The sequence below is a fragment of the Narcine bancroftii genome, chromosome 4 (assembly GCF_036971445.1).
Source record: "Narcine bancroftii isolate sNarBan1 chromosome 4, sNarBan1.hap1, whole genome shotgun sequence".
Taxonomy (NCBI): Eukaryota; Metazoa; Chordata; class Chondrichthyes; order Torpediniformes; family Narcinidae; genus Narcine; species Narcine bancroftii.
The window spans coordinates 223,394,097-223,404,438 of record NC_091472.1 but is presented as its reverse complement, the minus strand read 5'-3'; the positions used below and the strand labels follow the sequence as shown (position 1 = coordinate 223,404,438).

Below are 10,342 nucleotides of genomic sequence, written 5' to 3'. Positions count from 1 at the left end.
TTTTTTTGGTAAGATTCTTCCCTTCATTCATTATTCTCCATTAAACTGGAAAGTCCTCCACTTATCCAGACACCATTCGTATTTCTGGCTTCTGATTGGTTTACTTGATCCTGTGACCATCAGTTAAAGTGGAGGGGGGGTTGGGATGCAGAAGGAGGCACTGCATGGACTTCAAAAATAATTGGTGGTTATTAGGGTAATTTCACTGAGTTATCAATTGTTACATATGATACAATAAGAGAGTTTATTGATGTCTCCATCAGTACATTGAAATTCTGCAGCCATGCAGATACATAAGATGCACCGACACAATAGTATCAATTAAATTCCCATAATCTATTATGCTGAAGAAAAATAGATAGCAACTATAAAAGGGTTGGTCGCTAAATGCTCAGTTGAGTCAGTGCAAGAAAACATGATGTTAGACTAGTGCAGAGAGACCCTTTGTTGGTCCTGAAGCAGTTCATGTTTGAAGTAATTTGGAGAGGTTCAAGAACCTGATAACTGTTTGGGAAAAAAAAACCACAACTGGGTCTATTTGAGATTGCCGACCAGGATAAAGATAATGGTAAAAAAAGAGATCATGACAAGGGTGAATGGAGGGGGGAGGGGGGAGGGGGGGAACTCTTTATGATGTTGCTTATCTTCTGAGAGCACCACACACAGTTAGATTCTATGTACAGAAGGGCAGCGCCTGTAATGGACGTGGCCAGGTTTGATGCTTTCTGTAGCCTTCTGCATTCCTGTGCACTTGAATTTTCAAAGCTGGCCATGATGCAACCAGTCAGTATTCTTTCCACAGTACACCTCCAGACATTCAAGTTCAAAGTGTTCGACAACAGGTCAATGTCCTTAGACTTTAAAGAAAGTAAAGGTGTTGGTGTGCCTTCACAGTTGCCTTGATGTACTGGCTCTGGAGAGATCCTGAGAAATGTGGATGCCCAGGAACTTGAAGGCACTAACCCTGACCATTGCTGTCCCGTCAATGAAGACGGGTGTGTGGACAATAGGAATGCTCAGATATCCATTATTGCCAGTAGTACTGCAATGATTCACTATAAATTGCAAGTAGGAACAGATGTAATGCCTGAATAACTAATACTAATCCTTTAAAGTTACACTCACCTTGTTACACAGCATGGGGTATAGGTGAAGACCTTTCCAATAAGCTGATCTTCTCCTGTATCTCCTTCAATCCTGGCCTGTGAAGATGGAAAATGTAAGATGGGAAGTTCAGATAAATCTGTATTTAGATATCATCCATCAATCTGGAGCACACATAGGCTTACACTCCTTAATCCCAAGCACTTCCCAACCACAGATTTTGACCTTGTTGAATGGAGCCCCAGCTCATGCCCACTACCCTAAGTCTCAAACACAACCAGGCCCAATACTGTCTTAACCTCATAAAATCACTTAAATGCTGCAGCTCTTAATGAAACTCAGCCAAACCCCCTTTTTTACTCAACATCACCCATTCCCAATCCTAACACACTTGACCTCAATCATCCTTGGCCAATTCAAGCAATTTTGTCCACCAAACCTCTTACTTTTAGTTCATTCATGATTCAGGAGGAGAATCATTCATGACTTGCTTTTAGAAGAACATATGGTATGCTTTTAGTCTCAATTATTTCTTTGAGATAGTGAGTCTAGGGGACGTGGTGAGTTTAATTTGACAATTCTAATACTGTAACTCAATGGACTATACCCACCTTTCCTTGTAGTTTTAATACCAATACTATGCACATTAAATCCAACTCAGGACTTGTTATCAACACATGCTATAAATTTCAAAGGCAACATTTTTGTCATTAGCCCTTGAGCTCTCACAATACCGTAACTACTCGGATAACAACTAGTTACAATTGCAGTGGACAGGACAGAACAAGGTCTTGTGGATACTTTGGAAGCTGAGGACAGATTACTTTTCCCCCTTTTCAAAACCATCACTCCTACCTCACAAATGGTCTCCAAAGGAAAATAATGGTCAACTGGGATATATTTACAAGCGACTAAGAAGATCACTTTCATCAGTGGACTATGCAGTAGAAAGTTCCAAAATACAATTCACAGGTCTAACTGCAGATTTGGCATCTTTTGCCATGTCCTTCTAACAGTATATATTGTTTATGGATCATGTGCCATTATCTTAAATATAATTAATATCAAGTGAAGGGATTTGTGGGATAAGGCATACGGTTCAATGTGATCGTGAGGACACAATGATCTCCTACTCTGGGAACCATCCTGGATCATTCCACACAAGAAGATTTGGTTGCTGTTTCACAACTAATTATTTTCTGAAACATAACACTGGAAATAAACTTTTCACTGGGAGTTTTAAAGTTCTGCAGGTACTGAATAATATTACTTTTTCCCAACATATCACAGAATGATGACAGTACAGAAGGGGGCCATTCAACCCATCAAGTCTGTATTTTATGTAAGAGCAATCCAGCTCATCCCACTTGCTCGCCAGCTTCCCCCAGCTCTGAAATTTTGTTCCCTTCAGATTCTTGTGAATGTTATAATGAAATTTAGATCAAGGATGATTCACTTTCACACAGTTTTATGGGTTCTGAGCTAGCTGATGAGGCCATTGTGAGATTCACAGACTTATCCATAAGTATTGAGCAGGACATATAAGTGAATAGTTTGGGAGATATTGACATAGGATAATGTGACCTCGAGATTATCCGCGTTTAATGGCTATGATGCCAGTGTGCTCTCTTGGAGTTTTTGTATGTTGAAGCCCATGATGTTCTGTGCCTCCGGAAAGATAGAATCCACACTGCAGTTTGGGAAGCAACTCTGCACATGACAGGGGCAGATCCTGTGTCAAACAGAGGTGTAGTCCCTTGCATAATTACTGCAGTGGATTTGCTCCTTTCTAGAAGATAGTCTTTGCATTTCAGGCCTTAATTACTCACAATTTAAAAAGGTTTTCACACATTATAGGCTAACCCCTCATCTCTGGAATCAACTTGGTGAACCTCCTCTGCACTGTCTCCAAAGCCAGTCCAGTTGCACACAGTACACCAGGTGCAGCCTTACCAGTGCCCTGCACAGTTGCAGTGAAACCTCCCTGCTTTTAAATTCAATCCCTCTGACAATGAAGGCCAACATTCCATTTGCCTTTTTATAACCTGCTGCACCTGTAAACCAACCTTTTGCGATTCATGCAGAAACTCTCCCATCTCCCTCTGCACAACAGCATGCTGCAATCTTTCACCATTTAAATAAAATCGGATCTTCTATTTTTCCTTCCATTTATCAATGTTGTACTCCACCTGCCAGACCGTCGGCCACTCACTTAATTTATCTATATCTCTCTGTAGACTTTCCGTGTCCTCTGCACAATTTGCTTTTCCACTCAATTTAGTGCAAACTTCAATGCATTACATCTAATTTCTTCTTCAAAATCATGAACGTAGACCGTGAACACCCCTACCCCTGTGGCGCTCTGCTGATGTCTCGCTATTTCATCTTTAATGATAGTTTCAAGCAATTTATTGACTACAAATATTAAGATAATTGGCCTATAGACACCTGGCTTTTGCTTATATCCTTTTTTAAACAGACCATATAAGTTGAGAGGACATGTTGCAGTTGTATAAGACGTTGGTGAGATCCTATTTGGAGTATTGTGTTCAGATTTGGTCAGCGTGCTATAGGAAAGCTGTTATTAAGCTGAAAAGGGTACAGAGATGATTTACAGGGATGTTTCCTGGATGGCAAGGGAGTGTGGGGGGAAGAGGGAAGTGCGGGATGGGGGGAGGTCTGGGCTCTCGGGAGGTAGAACAGGTTAGGGATTTATTCCTTGGAGTGAAGGAGGATGAGGCGTGATCTCATTTAAAAAAATGAGAGGAATAGATCAGATGAATGGTCTTTTGCCTAAAGTAGGGAACTTAAGAACCTAACGACATAGGTTTAAGGTGAGGGAGAAGAGGTTTAACAGGATCCTGAGGGTTAACTTATTTACACAGAGCAAGGAGGTTGAGGCAGGTACTAATGCAATGTTTAAAAAACATTTGGACGGATACATGATAGAATGGGAGGGATATGGGCCAAATGCAGGCAGGTGGAAATAGTGGTCATAGTGGGCCAGTTGGGCCAAAAGGTCTGTCTCCATGCTTTCTGACTCTAAGACACTGAAAAATCTCTTTGAAAGCCTTCCATTGTTCCTCAACCATCCCACTAGCTCGACTATCTTCCCAGTCTAGGCAGGCCAACTCCTCCCCGACCTGTTGTGGTTTTCCTTGTTTAGGATAATATATATTGGTTTTAGAGCAAACTATTGCCCCCTCCATTTCTATAAGAAATTCAGTGATCACCCTTTCCAAGAGGGTCCTTACTACAAGAACATTAATTTTATCTGTCGCACGGCACAGGACCAGATCTAAAGCAGTATGCTCCCCTATAGGTTCAGTAACATGCCATTCAAGAAAGCTAACAAGGATACATTCTACAAACTCCTTCTCAAGACCACCTTGACCAATTTTATTTGCCAAATTGGAGTGGTGGCCACTGGCTGTTGTTACAGTGGACAAAGTGAGGGTCCAACGAAGTGGTCTCCAAGTCTGCGTTCAGTCTCCCCAATGTAGAGGAGGCCGTATCAGAAGTATCGGAGGCATTTGCCCCCTGCAGATTCATAGGTGAAGTGTTGCCTCACTTGGAAGGACTGTTTTGGGCCCCAAATGGTGGTGAGGGAAGAGGTGTAGGTGTGAGTTTACACTACCTGCTTCATTGAGCACCTTCCCTCTGTCTCCTGTGATGGCAAGGACCTCCCAGTAGCCAACCACTTTAAGTTCAAATTCAAGATTACACAAGTACAACCCAACAAAATAGTGTTCTCCAGTCCTCCGTGCAAAACAGGAAGACACAACCTAGACATAACACACATACAGACATTCAACACATATGCAGGACAAATATACAAATACAAAAATAAATAAATAGTTTCCTAAATAGTAGTCTCAGTCTCAGATCATTAGTGTAAGTTGTTCCTTTGGTCGTTCAGGGTCCTCACTGCCCGTGGGAAGAAGCTGTTTCTCAGCCTGGTGGTGCTAACTCTGATACCCCTGTATCTCTTCCCCAACGAGAGCAGCTGAAAGATGCTGTGTGTGGGGTGGTAGGGGTTCTCATTAATTTTGCACGCCATCTTCAGACAATGATCCCAATAGAACATGTTAATGGGTGGGAGAAAGACCCCAGTGATCTTCTCTGTCACTCTTATGGTCCTGTGGATTAACCTGTGATCCAATTATTTACAGGAACTATATCACACTGTGATGCAGCTGGCCAGGGCACTCTTGATAGAGTTCCTGTGGAAGGTTGGCATAATGGTGGCCGGTTGCCTTGCCTGCTTCAGTCTTCTCTGGAAGTGTAGAAGCACTAGGTTACTTGTTAAGAGGATGCCAGGGAATTTGGTGCTGTTCACTTTCTCCCCTACTGAGTTATTATTGTGTAGTGGAGGGTGGTCATTCTTGGTCCTCCTGAAGTCCATGATCATCTCCTTCGTCTTGTCCACATATCACAAGATTTTCCACCTCTTCTCTCTCATGCAACTCATCATTGTTGCTGATAGGGCCAACTACTGTTGTGTCATCTGCAAACTTAATGACTCTATTGGAACAGTATCTGACAATGCATTCGTGGGTCAGTAGTGTGAACCATTGCAGGCTGAGCACACTTTCCTGTGGTGTACCTGTGCTCAGTGTGATGGTGCTCGACGTTCTGTTGCCAACCTGGACAGACTATGGTCTTCTATTAGGAAGTCCAGGATCCAGTTACAGAGAGGGGTATTTAATTCCAGTGAGGACAGTTCTCCACCATCCTTTGGGGAATGATCGTATTAAATGGCAAGCGAAAGTCAATGAACAGCAGCCTGGCGCATGAGGCGTCATTCTCCAGCCACTTCAATTCTACATCCCATATCTGCATGGACATGCCTGTCCATGGCCTTGTGTATTTCCAAGTTAAAGGCCACCTATTTCCTTCCCTTCTCTTTTGCATGCCTGTCACCCATACCTCCCTACCTCCAGCTTCCCACCTCCTTCCTTTCCTTACTCCTATCATAGAACATCTTTGTCAGACTGCTTCTACCCCATCACCTCCCAGTTCCTTTCCTTTCTTCCCTCTCCCACTGACATTCAACCATTCACTTGTAAGCCATGCTCCTTCTCCTTCCCCCGCCACCTTATTCAGGCATTTGCCCATTTGGCATCCCCAGTGAAGGGCTTAGCCCAAAGCCGATTGGCCATTGCTCTCCACAGATAATGCTCTCTCCCACCCATTAACATGCTCCAGATCTCCAGCATCTGCAGGCTCCTCTTTTAACCTCATTTTTCCTATAGTTTTAAGGATGTAAACCTTGAATTCGTTTTCTGCAGACCTTCAGCCAAAATTAAAGTCAAGAAGGACATCCATTGTGAAGATTAAGGTCATTTTCTTTTGCCCCTTTTTTACAATCCCTGGTCCCCCATCATTCTGACTGGCTTACAGTTCAATATTGCCCACCTCAGTCCATCCACTGTGGAAAATTTCACTTATGTCGTCAATGTCAGCTTATTTTTTTTCCCCCTTCTCTACATTTGAGATTTTAATTTTGCTGACAATTGTCTTATTTACACATCTAATTCCTTAGGGCTTCATACAAAATGCCTCAGTTGTAAAATTCTCAATCTTGTTTTCACATCAGTACATGATCTCACCCTTCATCCCCCCTTATCTATGTCACCTCCTACAAGAGCTGTGTATCACTAAAAATCTGCAGGTTGAGTTGTTTTGAGGCTGTTTCTTCAGCAATGAAGTGACCTTGTTAATGTGTGACATTTCCATGTTTTTGCATGGTTCATTGTTATGCAGGGGTAGCACTTCTGGCGCTGTCTATAAAGAGTTTGTACGCTCTCTCCATGTCTGTGTGGGTTTCCCTTACAAAACGACAGGGTTATAGGTTAATTGGATGTAATTGGGGGGCACAGGCTCATTGGCTGGAAGGGCCTGTTACCGTGCAGTATAGTTTAAACTTAAAACATGTAGTTAAAGATTACTTGAACACTTCCCAAATGCGAATAACTTAAATTTTGCAGGTGATGATATTAATTTATACATTATATAAAATGTGAGCTTTTCCTGGGTTATGTTCATGATGTTTGTTCTTCATCAGCTTTATAGATTGAATTAAGAAGTAGGAATCTGTAGGAATCCATAAATCCACACACAAGGTTGTTTTACTTTCATTAATGTGCCATAACACAGCAGTTACTGCACTTTAAAAAGAGCAATTTATTCTGCTTGAAAAAGATTGGTTGTGCTCTGTTGAAATTGCACCTAATAGATCTTTCAATTAGAAAATGTTTTTTTTTGTGAAAATGATGGAAATAAGACCTATATCTAAGAAGAGGTTCGGTGTCACTGTGCTCTTTATGCTGTTATTATTTGGGTCCTTTGACCATTTGAAATAGCTCATTGTATTTTACAGGCCACATGGTGGGGCAATTGGTCTGACATCAAAAGGTTTCACTGAGTTTAAAACATTCAGCTCATAGCATCCACCAGCTCTCTGCTGAAACAACTGAAAATGAATCCACTGACCTTCAAAATCTTTTGAGTCTTCTTCTTTTCAAAATGTTCCCCATTTTGTGCAAGGCCTTAAATATTTGCTTTATTTTGCAGTAATCCTCAGTCCAAAGGTACTTGTACATTGTCCTTTCCTAAGTTACTTGGAAGGAATTTTAAATTAAAAACACACAGAGATGCTGGAGGAACTGAGCATCCATAGGAGATGAAGATATATGACCAATACTTCAGGCCCGAGCCCTTCTTCAAGGTATAAGAATACAACAGGAAGGCGTCTGAGTAAAGACTGAAGAATGGCAGGGGATTGGAATCCAGACCAAAAGTCAAAAGGTGTTAATTGGATATGATGGTGAGAATTGAAAGAATTTTAAATTGATATTATTTACTTTCCTTGCTTGCTGTATAAATTGATGATTTTAGAAATTCATATTCAATTGCCTCCTAGTTTCTTCTGCTTCTGTGAAAATAATTCCAGTTCCTTGGATTCTGCATATAATTGTCATCTCCATCTCCATTGTCCAGTAGCTGTAACAAAATGCTCTGAGAGGTTGTTCATGGCCACAATGAAGTCGTACCTAAGTAAAGATCTGAATCCACTGCAATTCGCCTACCACCACAATTGCTCCACAGCAGATGCAATCTCACTGGCTCTCCACTCAGGCCTGGATCACCTGACAACAGCAACACTGACATCAGGCTGTTTTTCATCCCTACAGCTCAGCTTTCATCACACCCTCAGTGTCTGAGCCTCTGCACCTCCCTCTGCAACTGGATCCTTGACTTCCTCATCGGAAAACCACAGTCAGTACGAATCAGAAAAGTTTCCTTCTCACTGACAATCAACACAGTCACACCTCAAGGATGTGTGCTTAGCCCACTGCTCTACTCACTCCAGGCTCACGACTGTGTGGCCAGGCACAATTCAAATGCCATCTACAAATTTGCCGATGGCAACAAGGTCGTCAGCAGAATCATAGACGGCAATGAGGAAGCGTACAGGAGGGAGATAGATCAGCTGGTTAGGTGGTGTCATAACAATAAACTTCAAGTCAATGTTAGCTAAACTAAGGAACTAATTGTGGACTTCACGAGGAGGAATACAGGAGAACACAAACCATCTGTGGCCAAACTGTGGAAGACCATGACGCCAATCTCCAGAGCTTTCTCCATGCGGCGAGAGCCCTGAATCTCACATAATTCCGACAAGTGTGTATTCAGGTCTACATGATTGGCTATCTTTGGCTACATAGTGGACAATGGTGTCATTGGCCCCGATCCTGATAGGATGTGCCCCCTGTTAGAGCACCCCCTCCCTGGAACCACAAAGGCTTTGAGGAGATGCCTGAGGTGTTTCTCATATTACGCCCAGTGGGTCCCTCAATACGTCGACAAGGTTCACCCACTCTTAAAGGCCACTACTTTCCCCCCTCTTGGCTGAAGCCTAGATGGCTTTAAATTACCTCCGAAGCCACATTGCAAAAGCTGCCATACATGTGGTGGACGAGAATGTACCTTTCCAAGTGGAAAGTGACACTTCAGACATAGCCCTGGCCGCTACTCTCAATCAGATGGGCAGACCAGTTGCCTTTTTTCAGTCGTTAAAAGGTCACAAGCTCCGGAACCCGTTAGTGGAAATGGAGGCTCAAGCCATTGTAGAAGCCTTAAGACACTGGAGGCAGTACCTGGCTAGTAGAAGATTTACGTTCCTCACTGACCAGCGCCCTGTCGCATTCATGTTCAGCAACGTCAAGAGGGGCAAAATCAAGAATGACAAAATTGCGAGGTGGAGGATCGAACTCTCCACCTACAATTATGACATTGCCTATCGGCCAGGGGCCCTTAATGACCCTCCAGATGCTTAATCCAGAGGAAGCTGTGCCTCTGCACACACCAGCCAACTGCAGACCATACGTAATGAGCTCTGCCATCGAGAGGTCACCCGGGTGGCTCATTTTGTCAAGTCCCGCAATTTGCCCGACTCTGTAGAAGATGTTAGGGAAATGACCAGGTCATGCCAGGTCTGCGCTGATTGCAAACCACACTTTTATCACCCTGCAAAAGCGCACCTGATCAAGTCATCCAGGCCCTTCAAATGGCTCAGCATCAATTTTAAGAACCTCTTCCCTCCATGAGCAGGAACATCTACTTCTCTCAGTCGTCGATGAGTACTCCCACTTCCTATTCACCAATCCATGCTCAGACATGGATTTCATAACGTCCACCTCGTCATTTTCATCCTGTTTGGGTATGCCGGCTATATTCATAGTGACCGGGGCCCATCCTTCATGAGCGACGATCTGTGTCAGTACCTGCTGGTGAGGGGCATCGTGTCAAGCAGGACTACCAGCTACAACCCCCGGGGGAACGGATAGGTTGAAAAAGAGAATGCCACGATCTGGAAGGCTGTCAAACTTGCCCTGAAACAAAAAGGCCTTCCAAATTCACGCTGGCAGGATGTCCTCCACATTGCGCTCCACTCCATTCACTCGCTAATCTGTACTGCTACCAATACTACTCACGAGCTACTTTTCACGTTTGACAGAAGGTCAGCATCGGGGACGACACTCCCAGCCTGGCTCATTAGTACTGGTCCGGTCCTTCTTAAGAAGCATGTGAGAAAAAGCAAGACTGACCCCCTGGTAGAAAGGGTGAAACTGCTCTACGCCAACCCCACGTATGCCTATGTGGAGTACCCGGATGGCAGAGAGGACACTGTCTCCATCAGGGACCTGGAACCTGCCAGAACAGTGGGTCAGTT

At 43.4% G+C, this 10,342-nt stretch overlaps 1 long non-coding RNA gene across 3 annotated transcripts in view; it reads right to left on the bottom strand.

The window, feature by feature from the left end:
- Window positions 1-10,342, bottom strand: part of LOC138761630 (uncharacterized) — a 36,918-nt gene that overhangs the window by 10,124 nt on the left and 16,452 nt on the right. For all 3 annotated transcript variants that reach the window (XR_011356401.1, XR_011356400.1, XR_011356402.1), the window contains one exon: window positions 1,126-1,202. This is a non-coding gene — a long non-coding RNA (uncharacterized lncRNA). The remainder of the gene's footprint in view (window positions 1-1,125; window positions 1,203-10,342) is intronic.